We start from the raw sequence: 22657 nt of genomic DNA, 5'->3' as shown, positions 1-22657 counted from the left end.
GTGTCCTTGCTTTTGATGCAGAAGGCTGTGGGTCCTACTTCCATAGTAGGTAGATGCATTGCTGATATGGTACTGTGTTGTGAAGGGGATGGATGCTGTAGTCCTTTTTGGAGAAGATACCTAGTAACTATGAATCTGTTATCAGTTTGCCATCCATTCCCTATTTCAATATTACTAGCTTATCATTTTTAGTGTAACATAGGCAATTTATTCCTCAAGGGCAACAGGTACTTTATTTGTAGATGAAACAATGAAATATAAAGTTGTTTGCTAACAGCAACCTCTTCATTAGTTACAGATCTCTTTAATGTGGAATTATTTAGATGACTTTTACTTCTTCAGAGATTGTGCATATTTACTGATACTGGTAGACTGTAGAAGTTTAAGAAGACTTTTATGATGGAAATGTTCTGAATTTGCTAGTTTTGTCATTATTGATGCATGCATTTTGTTTCATTGTTTACTGGAAAAATGTTCAAAACAATAATTTTAAAATGCCCTCTAAAACTGTACTGTATTGTACAAGGAATATAATTTAATACAATCAGGAAGGTGTATGAAAGAGCATGTGTAGGTTTCATGTGCAAGGGGCCTGTGATTTGAAAACAGCCCAAACCCAAAGTTAATCTTTATCTGCCACTGGCAAAATGTATATTTTTGAATGTGGGTTTCAATGCTTTTTCAATTAATGTGAGTTTCAAGGGCAGAGAAGTTTTAATGCTAAGTCTGTTTTCATTGTGAGACTGCATTGCTTTGTTTATCAGATATCTGTTAGTGTTTGTGCTGTAAAATGCAAAATAAAACTTTCAAATGAAGTCCAAATCATCGCAGAAGTAAAGCAGTATGCACATTAGTGTTTATGGTAAATGGGGTGAAATAGCCAAGTAATGGTTCATTGGAATGGCTGCGGGGGGGGGGGGCTCCATTCAACCATGATTTTGTGAGAGGGGAAGGGAGGCAAACTCAAAGACATCCCCAGCTGAACTATACCTTTCAACTGTCCTGATTTTTCAGAATGAATAGATTTTTGCTTCTTATTTTTGGTTTGTTCCTCTTAAAATTTTTGGTTTTCTGGCAAATCATTTAGGAATTAAGTCACTAAATAATGACAGACACTGAGTTTCAGACTTCATAACCTTCAGAAAAATGCAGGCAAAAGCAAGACCTGTTATTCTATCAACTGTCTCAGTTTATACAAGAGCAATTTTTAGTACTGTTTATATGTTCCCCCAATATATTTGGCCTTGTCCAGATTTCCTGTATTAACAGTTTGAGAGGTACGTGTATGTGCAAATAAATTGCTTTATAGAATTAGGCATATCCAAACCTCTCAACTGTCCCCGATTTTGGCTCAAAATGTTGCTCTTCCCCTAATAATCCCTCTGCAAAATGGCAATTTTGGAAGAAAACGTGGAGGGTTTACAATTAATAAATAACTGTAATAATCAGAGTTATAGATTACTTTTATTTCAGAAATGCATGTAGACTCTTTTATTTTGTCAGGTGCTCAAGTTAGCAGTACTAATATTAAAAAAGTGTCCCTTCTTTGACAGGTTCCCAGCTGTATCGTCTGGCTATTTTATATTTTTGCATTACAGTTTTGGTCCATTTTTCATAAAATTGTGTTTTTTGGCAAATTAGTGGCAAATCATTAAAGACTGAAGTTAGAAAATAATGACAGACATTTCAGTTTCAGATTTCATACCCTTCAGAAAATTTATACTAATTCAAGACCTACTATTGTATTATCTTTTTAAGTTTATAAGAGCAATATTTAAAAATTGTCCTTATTTTTGGGCCTTTGTCCCACTTCTGTGTGTGGCTTTGTCCAGATTTCTTGTTCTGAGGTTGAGAGGTATGACAAATGTGTCAGGGCCATCACAGTCGGCCAGAGACATTTCAAATTGTGACATACTTGTTGCACCCCACTCCCCTATGTAGTGACTCTGGATGTGTCCAAGCAAGGCAAAAAGCAGTATTGCAGTGTAAATATGCAGAGTATTCCCCCCATCCAAGGTAGACACAAGTACTACAGTGGCTTTTCATCTGTCCATGATTTTTGCAGAATGTTCTGGTTTCTGTCATATTTTTATACTGTTGATTTCATCCGCGGTGGTGCAGCAGTAGTGTTGTTGCCTCACAGCAAGAGGTTCTCCCATTCGATTCTCGGCTGGAGTGCGGGCAGTGCCTTCTGTGTGGAGTCTGCATGTCCTCCCCGTGGTTGGGTGGGTGTTCGAAAGACATGCGTAAATAGGCGTGCCTTCGTTGAAGGTTGAACGTCAAGCTGGCACCTCAGTGTTTGTGAAAGTCTACTTCCAATCATTAGCGGACCAGAGTTCTGCTGTGGCGACCCCTTACCGGGAAAAACCGAAAGACAAACAACAACATTATTCCGAAAGTACCCGTTGCGCTGTGTTTAAGTAGCAATGCTTTAATGACCATCAGGTAAGCTTCTCTGAGATTGTAAAATGCAAGTAAGCTTTAATAAGTATACTGTTAAAGAATTGCCAACATTGAAAGCCTTTCTGTTGTTGTCATGCAGAGAATACTTGCATAACTAGATAACGTATAAGCCTTGGATATTGAAATTACAGTATTTGTAATAAAGGACAAGATTACATTATTTTAAGAAGCTCATTACATTTGTTGGAGACTTGCAGTCATCTTTGCAGGCTTTACCTGCAAACTAAACAGAATGCCAAGCTATTGTGTGTGGTCCATAACCTGTGCAGTAATCCTTTAAGCAATGTATCTTGAGCTTGTTTCTTGTTTGCTTTTCATTTTTTACTTTGATCATATTTTCCCCATGAAACAAGTAGATAGTTGTCAGGCAACAGGTCTTTTTTGGATAAGAAACATTTTTACAAGTAGGGGTATCACAGAGATTGCTACTTTCAGCATATTACTTGGTACTTTAATAAAGCTAAATATAAATTATAATTAAAACTGCAGTGCAAGGAGAAGTGGTTTGAGTTGAGTGCTGCTTGCTTTTCTTATACTTGATTTTGACTGGCATTCCAGTAATGTATTTAAAAAGTAATTTATTTTTTCATGCCTCACAACCTTTTTGTTTCCATCTAGATATTAAGTAAGCTGTCATGCAGCCAATGCATTGAAATATTTTTTTCTTCTACACTTCATTTTGTCTTGATTGGACTCTCATAATGATGGTTTGGCACCCAGGGCAGCGTATTTAATTAAAGTTACAGTTTTTGTGGTTTTGAACATAGCCCCTCCCCTTTCTAGTTGACCACACCCATTCCCATTTACCCCACCCATTCAGCTGTCTCCTGCAGCCCCCCTTTGATTTGAAGTCACCAGCTGCCACTGATGGGCAGATTGGGCATCTTGAATCAGATTTGGGGGGCGGTAGCTAGTTATGATTTGTATAGTGGTCTTGTCAATGGTTAACTGCACCTGAAGTGTCTCCTGTGTGTCATACTGTTTGACCAGCCTGGAGGTGTGTATGTCTTTAATATATATTGAAACTCCACCTCCTTTGGCTTTACTACCTACAGTTTGGGGTCTGAATGTATGATAGGATGAGGAACCAGGTATGGCTGGGGTGCGGTCCGCAGCTTTGAACCAGGTTTCTATGACTGCACAGATGTCAGCATTTTCTAGCTTTAAGAATGCTTGCAATGAGTGCAGTTTCATGTTTATACTCCTAGTGTTAGCAGCATGACCTTTAAATTATTATTTGTTGAAATTTTTATGTCGGTAGTTTTAACCTCATCACTTTTTCTAAAAAAAGGTACTATGGGGGAAGCAAGTGCCTTTGCCAGAAGCCTGAAGCCCAAGTGAAACACATGCAGACCATCTCTGGCAAAGTATCATGGTCTGTCGATCATATCTTCCCAGGCTGTCAGGTAGTAGATTCCCCCTGGAATGACACCAGAAACTAAGCCAATTGTTAAAATCAATAATTTTCTGTTTGTATTGAGGCATCATTCTGGGTGATGGTAGAATGCTGCTTAAGGTTAGGGACATATCTGCCTGGGACACATATTTAGTGAGTTCAAACATGTCTCTCTTCATATAGTCCAGGTAGGTACATCTCAATTCATTCACACCAACATGGACTATGACAGAGTCATAACAGTACCTGTTGTTGAGAGACTTGAGTGCATGTGTGATATGGCAGATTCTGACCCCTGACAGACAACTAACCATGACTTTCTCCTTATCCAGCCTGGTGAGAGGCACATCTGTGTGTCTCACAGTGGAGTCTTCTATGACTAATATGTTGGGTTTATGGTTAAGCCTTAGTGTTTGTGAGATACATGTGTGTCAACTATGCATGGTATGTGGTGTGGAGGGCTGTGGAGATCGTGTGTGGTTTTGTCTCGAGGTCTCCTTTGTTTGGGTATGTTTTTGTTGAGGATATCCACATATGTGGATGTGTGTTGCATAGGTGTAGGTGGTGTTCGAATTGTAGTGATTGTGTTGTCAACCTTCCCAGTGCCAGATATCCTGGCTTGTGAGGGAGAGATCATAAAACTCTAGGTTCCTAATTTAATTGCATATATCGCAAATTGTGTACCTATGTGGTAGTAGTAGGTGGTTGTTTGTGTACATAAGGCAGTTGCTACACTATCTCAGCATGCCCATATCAACCAGACTTGCAGGCAAAACTGTAGGAAATTGTCCATCCATATTTGTCAGAGTCTGAGAGAGAAAGGTCAGGGAGAGCTAAGCGGTAAACCTAAAGCCCAAGTGCTTAAACCAAAAGTAAGAGGCTTAGAATAACACTTACAATTTAAACAGGCTATAAACAAGCAGTAACAAATGCAGCAGAAAAGATGCAATTGAACACTTTAGAGAACAAACCACAGCAAGTAGCAGAAAAAGCAAGAGGAAGTAATAGAGCAGGAGGAGGAAACACAAATATAGTAAAAGAAGCTGAATAAAGTGTGGGGTTTGTTTGTTAGTAAAGTGGAAAGGGAGAGGGGAGGGGAGGAACAGAATAAAATTCAAGGAACTAAGGGGTTTGACCTTCCCAAATGATCTCTGTATTACGTAGAATGAGCTAATGAGATGGGACTGGGAGGAGTGTCCCTTATCAAATTTACATTAGGGGCGGGCAACAGCAAAAGCCACAAACTATAACATCACAACAGCAAATGGGTGGGAGGCTGGGAGAAAAACAAAAATTCAACCAGAGATCAGCAAATATATAAATGGAGACACAGAAAAGTAAATAATTCAGTCAAACAAATAAATAAAAAAAGTGCAGTAAACTAGTACAGTAATGTTACACAAATAAATAAAAAGCAGTGCAGTACTCATAAGCAAATAAACACAACCAGTGCAGTACTGATAAGAAGCACTGAACTGTTAGATAATGTGCAAAAAATATAGTTCTGTAGCTTTGTAATTCAGATTGTTTAAGAAACACTCTCCATTAGGCACAAATAGAGCTCTAGCAAGATAAGATTTGATTCCATAATTGGTCTAACAGTAGACAAAGATGAGGCTCATAGGTTCATAGGTTGGTACTAGGCTATCAGCCCTAGGGCCTATACAAGCCTAGCCATAACAATTCCCTGGCCATTTCTTCCCATATTATTTACTTTCCTGGACCCCTGTCTAGCAGGGCGACTGACGTGATCCCTGGGGTGAATTTCCTTTCTCCCATCCAATCGTCAAGGTTCCTCTTGAAGAGGTCCAAAGAGGCACTCTGCTTGACATGTATGGGCAATCTATTCCAGAGTCTGGGGAGTCTCTGGGTCAGGAACCTATCCCTCCAGCATGTTTTGTTTATTGTGATGACAAGGTTTAGTTCCCTGGAGTGTGTAGCTCTAAGGGATTGGGATTTCTTTAAGTGTAGCATGTCCAACAGCTCTGGGTTTGACATGGCCTTGTATGGTAAGCAGAGATCGCCTCTGAGTAGATGATATGCGACAGAGTATAGCTGGAGTTTTTTAAGGCGGTCAGCGTAGGGCATCTGCTTTAGGCCTGTGATTCTTTTAGTGAGGTATTTCTGAGGCCTTTCCAGTTGTTGCAGATGTCTTGAGAGGTACATACCAAATGGGGCGTTGTATTCTATAATGGGTCTAATGAGGGATGAGTACAGTGGGACAATTACCTCCTTTTTTCTGGATGAAAAGCCCTTCGTGATGAGGTGTGCCACATAGAAGGATTTCCTGACTGTTGTGGCGATGTGGTTATCGAAGGTGAGACCACTGTCCACCTGTGTCCCTAAGTCTCTTATCACACTTTCTGTGTTTAGTGTACTGCCACCTATATGGTAATTCATGGATACATGTTTTTTCCCAAAGGGGATAACAATACATTTCTTGGCATTGAGCTTGAGCCCATGGCTCTGGCACCAAGCATCTGCTTCTGTAAGGCCCTTTTGTAGAGTATCCACATCATTTGGGGATTCAGTAATGGCTGACAGTTTGCAGTCATCTGCAAACTTTGTTAGCCAGAGTCCCTTAGTGTTGACCTGTACTTCAGAGAAGTAGATGCCAAACAAGAGCGGCCCCAGGACTGAAGAGCTCCTTAATATGTCAAATTTGCTTTATTTTTGCTTCTTATGTTGGCAATGTGTTGCCTTGGGGTTATTCTAGAGTTGATTGGACTTTAAAATATGGTGTCACTTCAAGGGTAGAGTTGCCTAGTTTAATGTGTATAGCCCTAGTGGAGCCATGCAACCTTGGTTAAGTTAACATTAAGTCTCATGCCTGTTTTGTGCCCATGCTTCAAGAAAGCTTAAATACTTTAGTGCCACAATGTTAGTGATGTTATTTATGGCAGCTCCAGTTCTGCAATCATCTGCATATTTTTTTGACCTGTATTGAATTATACTGGGCCTAAAACCGAACACTGTGGTACCCCAGAGTTGGTGTATCTCCATTCTCATTTTGATTGTTGTAATACAATACATTGTTTCTTATTTGCTAACCGGTTCCCTATTTTATGATATATTGGTTTGTATCGTGGTGTCATATAGCATGCAGCCAAATGCCTTGGATATATCCAGATACATAAATACACACTTTCTCCTTTGATCTAAGAATGAAGAGTGCACCTGCCCTTAATAAAACCATGTTAAGTATCATCCTTAGTTAAGCCATATTTACTGCCCTATATAAGATGTTGAAGTAAACAACTATTAAAACATTCCCCAGTTACAAATATTAAACATATAGGTTTGTAACTTGAAGAATCATATTTGTTTCCTCTCTTATAAATTCTATTCCTTTGGCATCACAGAGTTTGGAAGAAAGACATTAAACATTTGCACTAATATAGTCACCGCATTATCAGAGATTGTCTTGACCAAATATCCTGAAATATTCCCTGGATCTGTTGAACAAGTTTCTTTTGCCTTATGTAATGAAAGTCTTATTCTCTTTTGTAATAGGTGGACACTGAGATGTTGTATACATACTATAGCTTCTGTTCATTGTTATGTCATTATTTGAACATATAGGCTTGACCAGATATTCTGAAATATTATCTGGATCAGCTAAACAAGTTTCTTTTGCCAAACGTAATGAAAGCTTTACATCTTCTTTTGTAATTAGTGGACACTTAGATGTTATATACATACTATAGCTTGGGTTCATTATGTTATTATATGAACATATAGCCACAAAGTATGTTTTAAATAATCCTGACACTGCTAATGACTGCTAATGTTGATATCACGCTACCATTAATATGCAGTGGACCATCTGTAGTAATGATGTTTATAGAGGCATGTACATATTTATATTTGTATAGTCTAGTAGAAATCCCTCATATTACATTTTTAGCTCTTAACTCTAATAAAAGTTTCCCAGTAAATGTATTCAAGCAGTTTTTGTTAAAATTAGTTATATGCTTCTTCTATCACTTATATAACCTCATCTTCTTGTTTAATAACTTTTCAGTCCTTTGTCCCACTAGGGTTTAATTTTGGGACTTCTTTCCAATTTTTTTTTTTTTTTTTGTAAACATTTCTTAACCATGCTGGAAATGTTTCCAATTACTCTCCAATTGTTTCACATTGTTAAAGCAAGCACAATTTTTATATTTCTGACAAAACCCTCTCTGTCTAATTTTTCATGCTAAAATATGTAACAGCCTTCTCAGGTTTATGCCTGATATGATAAAAGACAAACTGGTGTGATCAGATGAACATAAAGGGCACATACTCTGCATGTTACTAACTGTGTAGGCTCTGAGGATTAACCTTGGAGCAGATAAAACCAAAAGCAAGTGTTTTGCAGGGGGGGGTCAAGCCCGACCTGACCCTGTTACCCCCCCGTTATATATACTAATTGTGAAATTGCACGTCCCATTATCTAAGGATTGTCGCCCTCTCACACATGTTGGCCATCTGTTTCTGTCAACCACTGATGTCTACCAAACATTGATGTGCTGTCAGCTTGATGATAAATGTCAAACCTATTAATAGATATAAATATATATATATATATATATATATATATATATATATATATATATGTATGTGTGTGTGTGTGTGTGTGTGTGTGTTAAAAGAGAGAGGTACCAGTTCATTGAATAATGACCTTGTTGAATTTAGATTTTTCTGCAGAATTGGTCTCTGTATCATTCATTGAATTATGCTATAGTCAAGCTACAAAGTCTTGACTTCAGTATAATTAGTGCTATGGTCATGTGACTGTGGTGTTAGTATATATATATATATATATATATATATATATATATATATATATATGTGTGTGTGTGTGTGTGTGTGTTATGGGGTTGTGGGGGCTCCTGTCAAAGGAAGAAGCCCCACATGCTAAAAGATACAATAACTTAAATGATTAATTTGTGAGGAATTAACTTTTTCTCAGAAGCCATTTGTATTTTTAATTTTTTTTTTGGGATGTGCATTGGTAGGAATTGTGATCATAAATGTAAAGCAATCTATGAACAGTTGCAATCACTACAGTACATTTTTAGTCTATGTATTGCATTGGTAAGATAGATTTGCATTTGTGGTACTTTAATACCAAATGTACAGCACTAGTTTTGTATTTGAGATGATTTATATTAGAAGATATGTGTTGCAACGAAGTATAATATTCAATGAATGTTTTTGGTAATGTGCGCATTTGCTATTTGCGCTGTTGACACAAGATAATATATTTATAAGAGTGCGTGCATGTGTGTGTGTGTGTGTGTGTGTGTGTGTGTGTGTGTGTGTGTGTGTGTGTGTGTGTGTGTGTGTGTGTGTGTGAGTGTGTGTGTGTGTGGCGTGTGTGTGTTCTGGGAATTTTATGGAATGAGTTTCTTGTGAGTGGCTTTACTGCAAGTCATGAAGTCATGAAAAGATTCTTCTAGCACTACAGTACAATATATTTCATATAATGCAAAAACAGACCCTTTCCATTTATCCATTTTTTTCTGAATGTTTTATGTTTTGACTAGCATTTCTAATGTATTTTAATAGGTTATCTATGCTGTATAGGTTATATGGTTTTTTTCTCTTGCAGTTGCTGAATTTAACATCTGAGATAATTATTACCCGGGACACTGAGTTTGCATTTTTCTAGGAAAAATACTAGTGCACCCTGAATTTGGTCTGTACGGTATAGGATTTTCACTTCCATGGTGGTGCAGCGGTAGCGTTGTTACCTCACAGCAAGAGGTTCTCCCGTTCGATTCTCTTCTTGGGTTGGGAGTGCCTTCTGTGTGGAGTCTGTATGTCCTCCCCACGGTCGAGTGGGCATTTGAAAGACATGCGTTGAATGGGTGTGCCTTCATTGAAGGTTTGGCGTCAGGCTGGCAACTTGACACCATAAGAAAAACAACTGCCAATCATTAGCGGACCGGAGTTCCGCTGTGGCGACCCCTAACCGGGAAAAGCTGAAAGACAAACAACGGTATAGGATTTTCATGGAATTCTGCATTTTAGTCTAGAATACTCATTCAATGCAACCTGTATTTCAATATACTACTTATAATCTTGTCAACTAATTCTGCTGAGTGCTCTGTGTATAGAATCTTCTTTAATTTTCCATTAATACAAATGCACTAGAAAATTATAATGAATCATGGTAATGAACAGAAATTACACAAAAATCACAGATATAGTTCCTGAATTTAATTTCATGAAAATGGAATTTCATTCTTTTGAGAATCATTAAACACTGTCCGTGATTATTACTTTGTTAAGAGAAAAGATTATAATTCCTGATATAGGCATACATTGAGATGTACAATTGTGTCTTTGTGTTAGGGACAGATGAATGGGGGAGGGGAGGATATGGAACTCTTGTTTAACTTAAAACAAGTTTTTTTGGCAGTTGCAATCAGCTGTTATTTTATTTCCTATTACGAATGAAGTAGTAATGAACTTTGGCTCTAGATGACTGTCACTGTTGAAGTGATACCCCCACCCCATGTGCAAAAATGGGTACAGGGGGTTATGGATGGATGGATGAATGAATGAACTAGTAACTCTTAAACTTATTTTAAAAGTTAAGAAGTTAAGGCAATTGCACAATTGCACTTTAAGAAATGAGATATATTTTAATGAATGCAATGTGATTAGTCAATTATTAGTAAATTAATCTTATAACTGAATATAAATTATGTTTCTTTATGTATTTGATGAGCTACTATTAAAATGTTTAAGAAGACATTAACTTTTTATATATTGCATCCAATCAAGAAAGAGAGTGTAATAACAATATGATTTTAGTCTGTGTTCATATTTTTCATTTATGTACATTGTTGGCAACTCATCAGAAACTTATGAAACTCTATTAAGCCTAACATGACCCCTCTGGTACACTTGGATCTCTTTTCAACTGGAGCCTTCAGTCAGGTTTTGTGCCCAAGAAATGAAAGATGACTACAGTCATTTCCCTCCACAAAGGAGGTCCAACCACTGACCTGGGTAACTACAGGCACATAAGTCCTACCAGCCTCATATGTAAGGCCATGGAGAATCATCAAGGACAAGATGAATGAGGACATTGGTAACCTGCAAATGCTGGACCCATCATAGTTTGGCTTTGTTAAGAGAAGGTTATGTCTTTTAAATCTGGTGGACTTTTTTGAGAGAGTCACCAAAGTATTGGATGAAGATAAGATTGTGCACAGCTTACCTTGACCTGGACAAGGCTTTTGATACAATACCACATGCAGGCATTATAGACAGGCTCACTAATTTAGGTATTAACCCTTTTATCACCCACTGGATAGCCAAATTGCTCATTAATAGGACCCAGGAGGTCAAAATAGGTGAGGCCATCTCCAACAAGAGACCAGTCACTAGCTGAGTCCCCTAGGGCTTGGTACTGAGCCAGCTCCTTTTTGGCATCTGTTTCTCTGAAATGGAAGCAAATGCTGAAGGTTTATTGCTGACTAAGTTTGCAGATGATTGCAAGCTGGGGGTTATCATTGACTCCTCTGCAGACACTAGCATTCTTCAAGCAGGTCTATATCTGACTAACAAATTATTCCAAAACCATGGTCTTAAACTCAGTGCTAAGAAATGCATAACTGTAGCCTTTGGCAAGTCAACCATCCTGGTTAACTACCATGTTGAAAATACTCCCCCAAGAGTTGACCCAGTGGTCAGGGATCTGGGTATGCACATAGACAGTAGCCTTACCTTTGCCCACCATGTGGCCACAGTGGAGAGATAATCCTTTTATGTTGTGCAACTTATAAGTAAGGGCATGGCATCTATGTCCAAAGAGGTCATTATCCCTCTGTACTCCACCTTCATCAGGCCAATCAATGCTCCCTTTGGTATGTACCTGACCAGGCATATGCAGCAAAGAGGGTGACCTCAAAGGTTACTTACAAAAAGAATACAAATATTAACAAACCTGCCTTATGCAGAGTGCCTTCTACTCAGTCTCCTATAGATTGCCTGAAGGATGATCTATACCTGACTTACAATCTGCAAAACCTACACTTATGAATCTCCTACATATTTGCAAGTCAAAAAGTACCACAAATACAAGATATAGAACCTGAATTTTGTTTGTGACTTAAACAGAACATGCTCAAGAGACAGATATATGTCCCAGAGACTACCCCTCCTATGGAACAGGCTTGTCATCCATGTGAAACTGAGTTTTTTATTACCCAGTTTAAGTGCAACCTAGACCAGTGAATGAGGAATAGGAAATTTACACTGGGCCTGGCACCCATGTCCCTCATGGACATGGTTAGATTATAAATGCCTGGCTCTCAACATCCTGTTCAGAAACAGGACATCATTCTTCTTCAGGGAAAACTTGGCTAGCCTCAGAAAGCCCCCCCCCCACCCCCACCCCCAGGTTGTTAGCCTAGTAACAATCTATGAATCTATGAATATTTAATGTACTTGCTAAAAACTGAAGTAAAAGTTTGCATACTGCATGCAGACAGAGCAAACAAACAAAACCCCAAAACATGCAAGCCCACCTAAAACAACCCCGACCTAAGTATATACTTACTTTTAAAATACAAAGCAAAATAAAATTAAACCTTTTAAAATAAAGAGTAAAATAAAATTAAAACTAAAGTAAAACATGTATATTTCTCTTTGAGAAGTAGCTTCATATTCTGCACACATACATTTTCAATTCCCCTCCATAAAAAAAATAAATAAATAAAATGACAGCAAAAGTACATCTAGAGAGAGATCTGCTTCATATAGTCAACTTATCACCATGGTGAATTTTGCCCTTTCCTCCCCTGTAGTGCAATCTCATAGTTGGTATATTTAGTTAGTGGGGGTGCAATGCCCCACAAAGTGGGTGCGGGGGCAAAGCCCCCCACTTTGGTGGGTTTCATTTGTTACATTTCTATTTTAATTGGTGGCCAAGTGATTAGTTTCATGGAGGAAAAAGACAATGTTCCGGGTGTTCATTATTTTAAACTTTTGACAATGTCATTGCAATCATGTGAAAGTCGACGAAATGGTTAGTCGACCATATCAAGTAGATCCCTAGAAACATATATTTAAAACATTGACTGCTACTTAGTAGTTTGGGAAAACTGCATCTGTATCAAAAGACTTTTGTTTTTTCATAGTTTAATAGTAAACTATTTAAAACTAAAAATCTCTCTCTCTCTCTCTATATATATATATATATATATATATATCTATCTATCTATCTATATATATATATATATATATATATATATATATATATATATGCATGTAGATATATATATATATATATATATATATATATATATATATATATATATATATATATATATATATATATATATATATATGTATATATATATATATATATATATATATATGTTGTATCTTTGGGCTTTTCCCGGTTAGGGGTCACCACAGCAGAACTCCGGTCTGCTAATGATTGGCAGTAGATTTTTACGTACCGAGTTGCCAGCCCTGATGCACAACCTTCAACGAAGGTACGCCCATTCACGCATGTCTCCCACACAGAAGACGCTTTAGCTGAGAATTGAACAGGACAACGTCTTACTGTGAGGTGGCAACGCTACTGCAGCATCACCACCGCAGGTATATATATATATATATATATATATATATATATATATATATATATATATATATAAATATAACAATTTCTTTACCTGTGAAAGGAACCACTTGGCCACCATGATGAACTGTGCCCTCTCTTCCATTAAGTGTGATCTTGGAGTTGGTATATTTAAGAAGGGGGGTGTGGTGGACATAGCTCCTCACTTTGGTGGGCTTACTTTGGCTCCATTTTGGTTACTTACCATGGTGGCCAAGTGGTTCCTTTCACAGAGAAAGAAATTTGGTAGTCCATGTGCTCATTAAAATGCCATTTCGGAGAAATCAGCTTGGGTAAGTCAGATTCATTTAAATGTACTTTCGTTTAAACAAAGTAGATGCATATATCTATATACAAACACACGTGGGAGTCTCATCAAACATCAAACTCTCACAACACCTAACAATAGAATGATCATTTTAGATAAAATCTAAAATTATAAAAAAAAAATGAAATTAAAATTCATTTTTACACCCCCTCACACCCTTTCTGCTAATTCCATATATCTATATAAACTCAGAGATCACCAACGATGGGGTAAGGACAAATTCCTTTATCCTGCTACATCATGATCCCATACAAAAGGCTACTAGCAAAAACTCCAGTGAAAACAATGTTCACTCATATGAGCATTTGCTGTTATTTACAACCTGAAAATGCATTTGCTGTTTCAGCCTGCAACTATATATATATATATATATATATATATATATATATATATATATATATATATATGGGTCTACTTTATTTCTCTGAAACTCATTTAGTTGAAAATTCATTTCACTGAAACTCAGCTGCCTAAGCACAATTCACTGAAAGCTCACTTCACTGAAAACTCATTTCACTGAAACTCATTTTGCTGAAAGGTATATGCCCTGTTCCCCACTGTAGTGCGATCCTGGAGTTAGTATATATAGTAAGGGAGTGTGTGGGGACACATCCCCCACATTGGGGGATATGGGGGTGTAGCCCCTCACCTATTTTAAACACTGTAAACCATAGACATGGATAATTACAAGTTGAATGAATAACTCTTTCCAGAAGACAATATATACCCAAACTATGTGGGGTCTACCCACACACCCCTCTTACTATACATACTAATTCCAGAATTGCACTACAGTGGGGAACAGGGCATATACCTTTCAGCAAATTGAGTTTCAGTCAAATGAGTTTTCAGTGAAGTAAGCTTTTAGTGAATTGTGCTTAGGCAGCTGAGTTTCAGAGAAATTAGTTTTCAATGAAATGAGTTTCAGTGACCTGAGTTTTCAATGAAATGCAGTAGACTCATATATATATATATATATATATATATATATATATATATATGTGTGTGTGTGTGTGTGTGTGTGTGTGTGTGTGTGTATACATTTCCACTACATAAATCAGTACAGAAACACATTCATGAAAAAAGACCACCACTCAAGATATTTAATGTAGTTTAGGCTTTTAAATCAACATAAGCCATACCTATCAACCTCTTAATGCAGGAAATCTGTACAAAGCCTAATATAATGGGGGGAAAAGGCCCAAAAATAGGGACAGATTTTAAATCTTGATTTTATAAGGTTAGAAAGCTGCTAGAATAACAGGATTTGTGTTAGCATTAATTTTCTGAAGGATACGATATCTGAAACTCAAATATATGTAGTTATCGGTCATTATTTAGTGACCTCAGTCCTCCATGATTTGCAGGAAAACCAAATATTTTATGAGAAACAGACCAAATATTTGAGGCAAAAATCTGTAAAATCTGTGAAACTCTGTACAGTTGAGAGGTATGACATGAGCCTGTATGAAGTAGAATGACATTTATAAAAAGCAGACTGGTTTTGCCTATCGGCATCATCATTGAAATCAAACACGTCCCCAGTAAGTGCACAGATATATATTTGTGTATTTAAAGAGAATCACATCATAAACAGAATCTAAACCCCAAAATCCAAACCCCAAAAAATGCATTAGCATCTAATATTGCCATTAACATTAATCAGATTAAATTTAACCATTAAATATACACACATATTTTTACAAAAAATTTACTTTAAAAAATCCTGACTATTAAACAATAATAGCCACAAAGGAGATGACCCTTTAATCACATCTAATTTAATATAAAGTCAAATCAAAAATATTCATTAAGTCCATGTCTATAAATAGCAACAAGATTAATAATCCACATTTTTTATTTCCTATCTAAAAGTTCATGTTTTCTAAAGATAAGCCACCCCCAACAACAGAATCAGTACCAATAAAAACAAAATGTGCAGTAACATGTTCCAACTTATGTTTATACAAAGCACTTCTGACACATTTACATTTTAAATTATTTAAATTAACTGGATTATGCTGTTTCCAAGGTCTTGAAGTTTGCCCATCATAAAAAGCACCACACTGGTATACTGATATATATATATATATATATATATATATATATATATATATATATATACATATATATATATATATATATATATATATATATATATATATATATAAATAACCCATTCTGAACTACAAGTAATTAACTGTCTAATATGATATATTTTTGATTTATTAATGGATGAAAAGGATTTAGCTTTCGACACCACTTTATAATATACGCAATTACTATAAAAGTAGTACCATATATATTATTAGTACTTACATCATAAATAAAAAAAATTCCTCTATTATACCAAGATAAATTTTTACCAATACTCTTATCACATCAAAAAATAAATCTACATATGCCATCCAAACATTGATCACAGAATGGGTCTGTCTTTAAGAAGTACCAATATTTATTAACAACCTCCCGAATCTTAAAATAATTAGTGCCAAATATGGTTACTAGTTTTAATTTAGATTCATTATTATTACCTTTAATGGACAACGCAAACTAAAGTAAATTATCTCTTGGAACCCTTGATGCCAACAGATGTGCCTGCTTGACATTATGTGTATCATAACCTCACCCCCTTTCCTGAACCTGATATCCATATTAATAGCTTCATGATCAAAACTGTCTGTTGAACTGCGAATACAATGTAACCTCAAGAACTGTGCCTTTGGAATGCTCTTAATAGGTTCATAGGTTCATAGATAGGTACTAGGCTATCTGCCCGAGGGCATTTATAAGCCTAGCCAGAGTGTGTCAGCTTTCGCCGCCCCATTGATTAATTAACTGAGTCTCTGTCAAGAAGAGCCAATGAAGTGATCCCAGGCGTGTGTTTTCTGTTACCCATCCACTCGTCAAGGTTTCTCTTGAAGAGTGTTAATGAGGTGCTCTGCCTAATGTAGTTGGGAATTTTGTTCCAAAGCATGGGGAGTCTCTGTGACAGGAATCTATCCCTCCAGCATGTTCTATTTATTGTTGTGGTGAGGTTTAGCTCACTAGATCGAGTGGCTCACAGTGACTTGGATTTCTTTAGGTGGAGCATGTCCATCAATTCTGAGTTGGACATGGCTTTATAAGTCAGGCAGAGATCACCTCTGAGTAAGTGATATGCCATTGAGTACAGCCGGAGTTTTTCCAGTCGGGTTGCATAGGACTTATGTTTGAGGCCAGTAATCCTCTTGGTGAGGTACTTTTGTGGTTTTTCCAGTTGTTGGAAGTGTCTTGTGAGGTACATCCCAAATGGGGCATTGTACTCTATGATGGGTCTGATGAGTGACGAGTAGAGGGGCACTATAACCTCTTTATTTCTAGATGCGACCCCTTTAGTAATTTTATGGGCTACATAGAAGGATTTCCTAACTACGTTGGCAATATGATTGTCAAAGGAGAGATTACTATCTACCTGGGTCCCCAGATCTCTTATTACCTCTTCTGTATTAAGGGGGTTGCCACCTATGTGGTAATTCATGGGTGTTTTGTTTTTCCCAAATGGAATGACTATGCATTTTTTGGCATTTAGCTTGAGACCATGACTTTGACACCAGGTGTCCGTCTCAGTAAAGCCCTTTTGGAGAATATCCGTGTCAGCCGGAGAGTCAATTATGGCTCCCAGTTTTCAGTCATCAGTGAACTTGGTTAGCCATAGTCCTCCTGTGTTTGTCTGTACTTCTGAAAAGTATATGCCGAACAGTAGGGGTCCCAGGACCGAGCCTTGTGGGACACCACTTGTGACTGGTTTAGAGTCAGACCTGGAGCCCGCTAGTCTTACCGTGTGAGTTCTGTCTGTAAGCCAGTTGGCGACCCATCTCGTAATGTAGGGGTTTATGTTCAGGCTGGTGTGTTTTTCTATAATTCCCGAGTGGGGAATGGTATCAAAAGCCTTGGCGAGGTCAAGGTAGGCTGTGTGAACCACCTTCCCCTCATCTATGGCCTTGGTGGCTGTCTCGAAGAAGTCAACCAGGTTTAGTAGGCATGATCTGTCCTTAACAAAGCCGAACTGGGTCAGGTCAAGTGTTTGAAGGTTCCCAATGTCTTTGCTAATGAGTTCCATGATGATGCGCTCCATAGCCTTGCAGACCAGGCTAGTCAGGCTTATGGGGCGATAGTTACCAGGGTCAGTTGTGGCCCCTCCTTTGTGGAGCAGAATAACCGTTGCTGTGCGCCATTCTATGGGCATGTAGCCTGTGGAGAGGCTGAGGTTGAACAGTGTGTACAGGTGGGGGGTTAGTTCATTCTGTAGTTCATGCAAGATGCAGCCTGGGGCACCATCTGGCCTCATTGACGCTGTGCTTTTGGCTTTTGGAAGGGCTGTTTTTACCTGTGTGTCTGTGATTTCCGGGACACTACACTTTTCTGGTATTGTTGTGGGCCCTTTTGGAGGTGAGAGGGGGGTGAAGTTTGCACTGAATCTAACTGCCAGGATGTTGGCAATATTAGTAGGTTTAGTATATTTTGTGCTATTTTGCACTAGCTCAGAGCATATCTGCAAGTTGCCACTTAGATTCTTGACATAGCTAAACAAAGCTTTCTGGTTATCTTTTGAATCCTTGGCTATTTTTCTTTTGAAGTTAGCCTTGGATGATTTTATGAGGGACCTTAGTTTCTTACTGATACTGATCAGGGAAGTCTTTCCTTCTTGAGATTTGCTTTTTTTCTGAACTAGTTTCCTCCTTCTATTGTGTAGCCTGTTTATGGCAAGGGTCCACGAGATTGGTTTCCTTCTCTTAGGGGAGTGAGTCTTGGTTTTACTAGGGATGGCACGATCCATGCATCCTTGTAGGTGCTCATAGAGTGCATTTGTAAAGGTTCCTGCATCTTGGATACTGTTATCCTTTAGTGTGGGGGCTGTGAAACTTACTACCTCTGTTTTAAATAAGGTGAAATTTGCTATAGAAAAGTTTTTCACTGTGGTTTCCTTGGTTGGGAGTGGTGGTGTGATGTGGTGTGGACATTCAGAGTGATTAGTTTATGGTCTGATCTAACCAGTGACAGGCTGACCTCCGGTGCGGAACACCTGTCACCCATGTTGGTGATGACCAGGTCCAATATATTTTCACCTCTGGTAGGGGAGTTCACCACTGATTCAGGGCATTTCAGTTGATAAATTCCAGGAAGCGCTGGACCTTGGAGTTTGTACTTGAGTAGTTTTCCCAGTTAACGGCAGGGTAATTGAAATCACCCAATATCAGGGTGTTCGGTAGGACCTTCATGTTCTCCAGTGTCTCCAGAAAAGCAGAGTGGTGGTCCTAGGTCATAGAGGGTGATCTGTAGCAGGCCACAATTTGCATTTCAGATTTGCCCAATGTTAGTTGCACATGGATGATCTCAGAGGTATCATGCTGTGCCACTAACCTGGAGGTGTAGGTATCCTTGATGAATATGGATACACCCCCTCCTTTTGTGTTTCAGTCCATGTTCTGTGGCCGAAATGTGTGGCATGAGTTGTAGCCAGGTAGTGCTGGGGACCTCTGTGGAGCCTTGAACCAGGTTTCAGTTACTGCACAGATGTCAGCGTTCTCCATACTGAGGAGTGCTTTGAGTGCATGCATTTGGAGATTTAAACTCCTGGCATTGAGTAGCATAACTCTCATTTTTTTATTTGTGCTGTTTACAGAGGTGGGTTTGACTTTTGAGCCTTGCCTAAAAAAGGCACTATGGGGGCAGCAAGAGCCTTGGCCAGTATTCAAAAGCCTAGGGATAACAGGTGCAAGCCATCTCTTGCGAAGCAACGAGGCTTGTTGAGCATGTCATCCCAGGCTGACAGACACTGGATCCCCTTTGAATGACACCAGAAGCTTAGCCAATTGTTGAAATTGATCATTTTTTTCTTTATACTGTGGTATCATTCTTGGTGAGGGCAGGATGCTACTCAGGGTCAGGGTCATACCCACCTGGTCTACATAATCAGAAAGCTCTTCTATGTCTCTTTTCATGTAGTCCAGGGAGGTATGTCTCAGGTCAATCTCACCAACATGAACAATGACCGAGTCATATTTGTACTTATGTACTTGTTCTGGAGCGACCTGAGTGCTTGTGTTATGCGGCAGATTCTGGCTCCCGACAGGCAGCTAACAGTAACCTGCTCCTTATCCAGCCTAGTGAGTGGGACGTCAGTGTGCCTGACTATAACGTTGCCTATTACTAGTGTGTTAGGTATGTTAATTCACCTTAAGGGCTGTGGTTGTGCAGCACACTGATTTTGTGTTTTATGTGTTGTCTGGTTTGTGACGGGAGGTGCAGGTTTTTTGGGTGTCTGCTTCGGAGGTCTCTGATGCATTTGCAGGATTTTATTTAGAGCTTCTGAGTATGATTTTGTGTATTTATGTGCATTTTTTGCCAGTGCTGGTTTAGTATGTCTATGTGAGGCTGGAGGTGTGGTGCAATGTTAACGTTCTTCTCATGACTTCCTGTTCCAGTCTTGGGTGGAGTGAGCTTAGCCTCCAGTTTAGCTATATAGTTGCATCTCTCGCATATGTTAATGTTTTGTGGTAGGAGGAGAGAGTTATCTGTGTACATGAGGCAGTTGTAACTGTCTCAGGATACCCATGTTCACCAGCTGGACTGGAGAGAATACCTGAAATTGCCCTTTGGTCATGCCTGAATAGTAGGGTGAGCTGCTTAGTCACTTCTTTGGTGAGGAGTGAATAATGAGCCTTGCCCTGCTGGACAATCAAGTCTTGTGGTATATTAGTGCATGCCATTAGGTCTGAGCAAGTGCTGGACTGTAGGATGCTTTTTAAGTGCTTAGGTTGAGAGTTAGACTACTTTCAAGGGAAAAACTGAAGAAAAGACTTGGTGGAGCCGGAAATAGCCCTAGCTAACTGGCACTACCCGGATGTGCAAAACTGTGCAAACGCATTTTTTACAGCAAGGAAATGAAAGAGATAGAAATTAGCCCAAAATGGCCTATAAAATACTAATTTCTGGGCTGGGACCACTCCTCAAGGGACAGATGGCTGCTCAAAGCTCCCTCTCTCACAGGTAAACAGAGAAACCTCCTTCTATCCAAGTAAGGTATGGGCAGCTCAGAAACCTGTAACACAGCCCTGAATTCAGCACTAGACTGAAAACTGGACTATACTAGCTTAGAAATGTGGGAAACAAGGAAAATTTATTTTTGAAAAGATAAGGCAAAAACAGTAAAAAAAATACACTTAAAACAGCTTTAAATGACTACAAACAGTAAACAAATGCACTTAAGACAGCTTTAGATGACTACAAGCAATCAGAAAAGGCTTTTAAACAAATTACCCAGTTAACCAGTAAAACAATCTCAAAACTGAGCCCTGTTCCTGTAGTCTTCAATCAGACAAGTTGTAACTGCACACTCTGCCACTGGGGTGCAGGGGAACCTTCTCCAAAAAAGAAGGCCTGGATTAGTGCTCAAGTTATACAAACAAATCTAGATTCAGCAGGCCTGAATCTAGTTTATGCGACAGCAAGCAAGGCACACCAATTTCAGTAAGAAGCAGTTCAAATATGCAGGCACTATAAGCCTCTAACCAGAAATTTTCAGCTCAGAAGGGCAGAGTCCAGCCTCTCCTCCTATAAGAGTGCAGACCATAAACCTTCTTAATGTAAAATGACTGGCCTGTAGCCCAAGTACTTAATCCAGGACTAATACACTTTTAGAATAACAGACACTGAGCCTTCAATCAGCAGTTCCCAACTTAGAAGGATGTTAGCTACCTGTCCTGCCACAACAGTGCAGACCACAAACCTTCTTAATGTAAAGCAACTGGTCTAAAGCTCAAGTGCTTAAACCAAAAAGCTTAGAATGATAGCTACACTTTAATCAGGTTACTACCAAGCAGTAATAAATACAATTGAATACTTTTAAGAAAGCCTGGATTAATGCTCAAGTTATGCAAACAAAGCTAGATTCAGCAGGCCTGGATCTAGTCTATGCTACAGCAAACAAGGCAGACCAATGTTAGTAAGAAATAGTTCAAATATGCAGGCACTACAAGCCTTTAACCAGAAATTCCCAGCTCAGAAGGGCAGAGTCCAGCCTCTCCTCCTACAAGAGTGCAGACCATAAACCTTCTTAATGTAAAATAACTGGCCTAAAGCCCAAGTGCTTAACCAGAACGAATACACTTTTTGAATAACAGACACTGAGCCTTCAATCAGCAGTTCCCAACTTAGAAGGGTGTAAGCTACCTGTCCTGCCACAACAGTGCATACCACAAACCTTCTTAATGTAAAACAACTGGACTGAAGCCCAAGTGCTTAAACCAAATGCTTAGAATAATAGTTACACCAAGCAGTAATAAATACAATTGAGTACTTTTAGGATGACACAAAAGTAAAATAAAGTAATAAAGTAGGAAGAAAGACAAATACAGTAAAAGCAGATGAATAAAGGGCAAAATTTTGAGATGGGCCCAGGAGTAGTATCCAAATGCAAATTTACAAGAGGGGTGGGCAGATTTAAAGCCACCAAGATTAACACCAAAACAAAAGCAGGGAGGTTGGGTGGGAAACTATCTGAAAAAACAGAGCCACAACTTCCAGCTAGATAGTATTCAATGCAACACAAATAAATCAATTTAAATGCTGCATTATTTGAAAAAAGTGCAGATAAAGATTTACTTAAATTCACTTATAAGTCCAGTTGATTGCAGGTAGGTCTTAGCTGGCCAAAGCTCAGAGTTTAAGCAGAAAATAATCCAAAATGTACCACTTATATAAGGCAGAAACTGAATATCAATGAAGTGAAACTACCCCTACTTATCACTGACTATGCATGAATTCTAACAAGCACTAAATTCTAACAAGCATTAAC

The sequence above is a fragment of the Protopterus annectens genome, chromosome 5.part0, assembly GCF_019279795.1.
Source record: "Protopterus annectens isolate FY-2018-M chromosome 5.part0, PAN1.0, whole genome shotgun sequence".
Classification (NCBI taxonomy): Eukaryota; Metazoa; Chordata; order Ceratodontiformes; family Protopteridae; genus Protopterus; species Protopterus annectens.
This window is presented reverse-complemented; position numbering follows the sequence as displayed.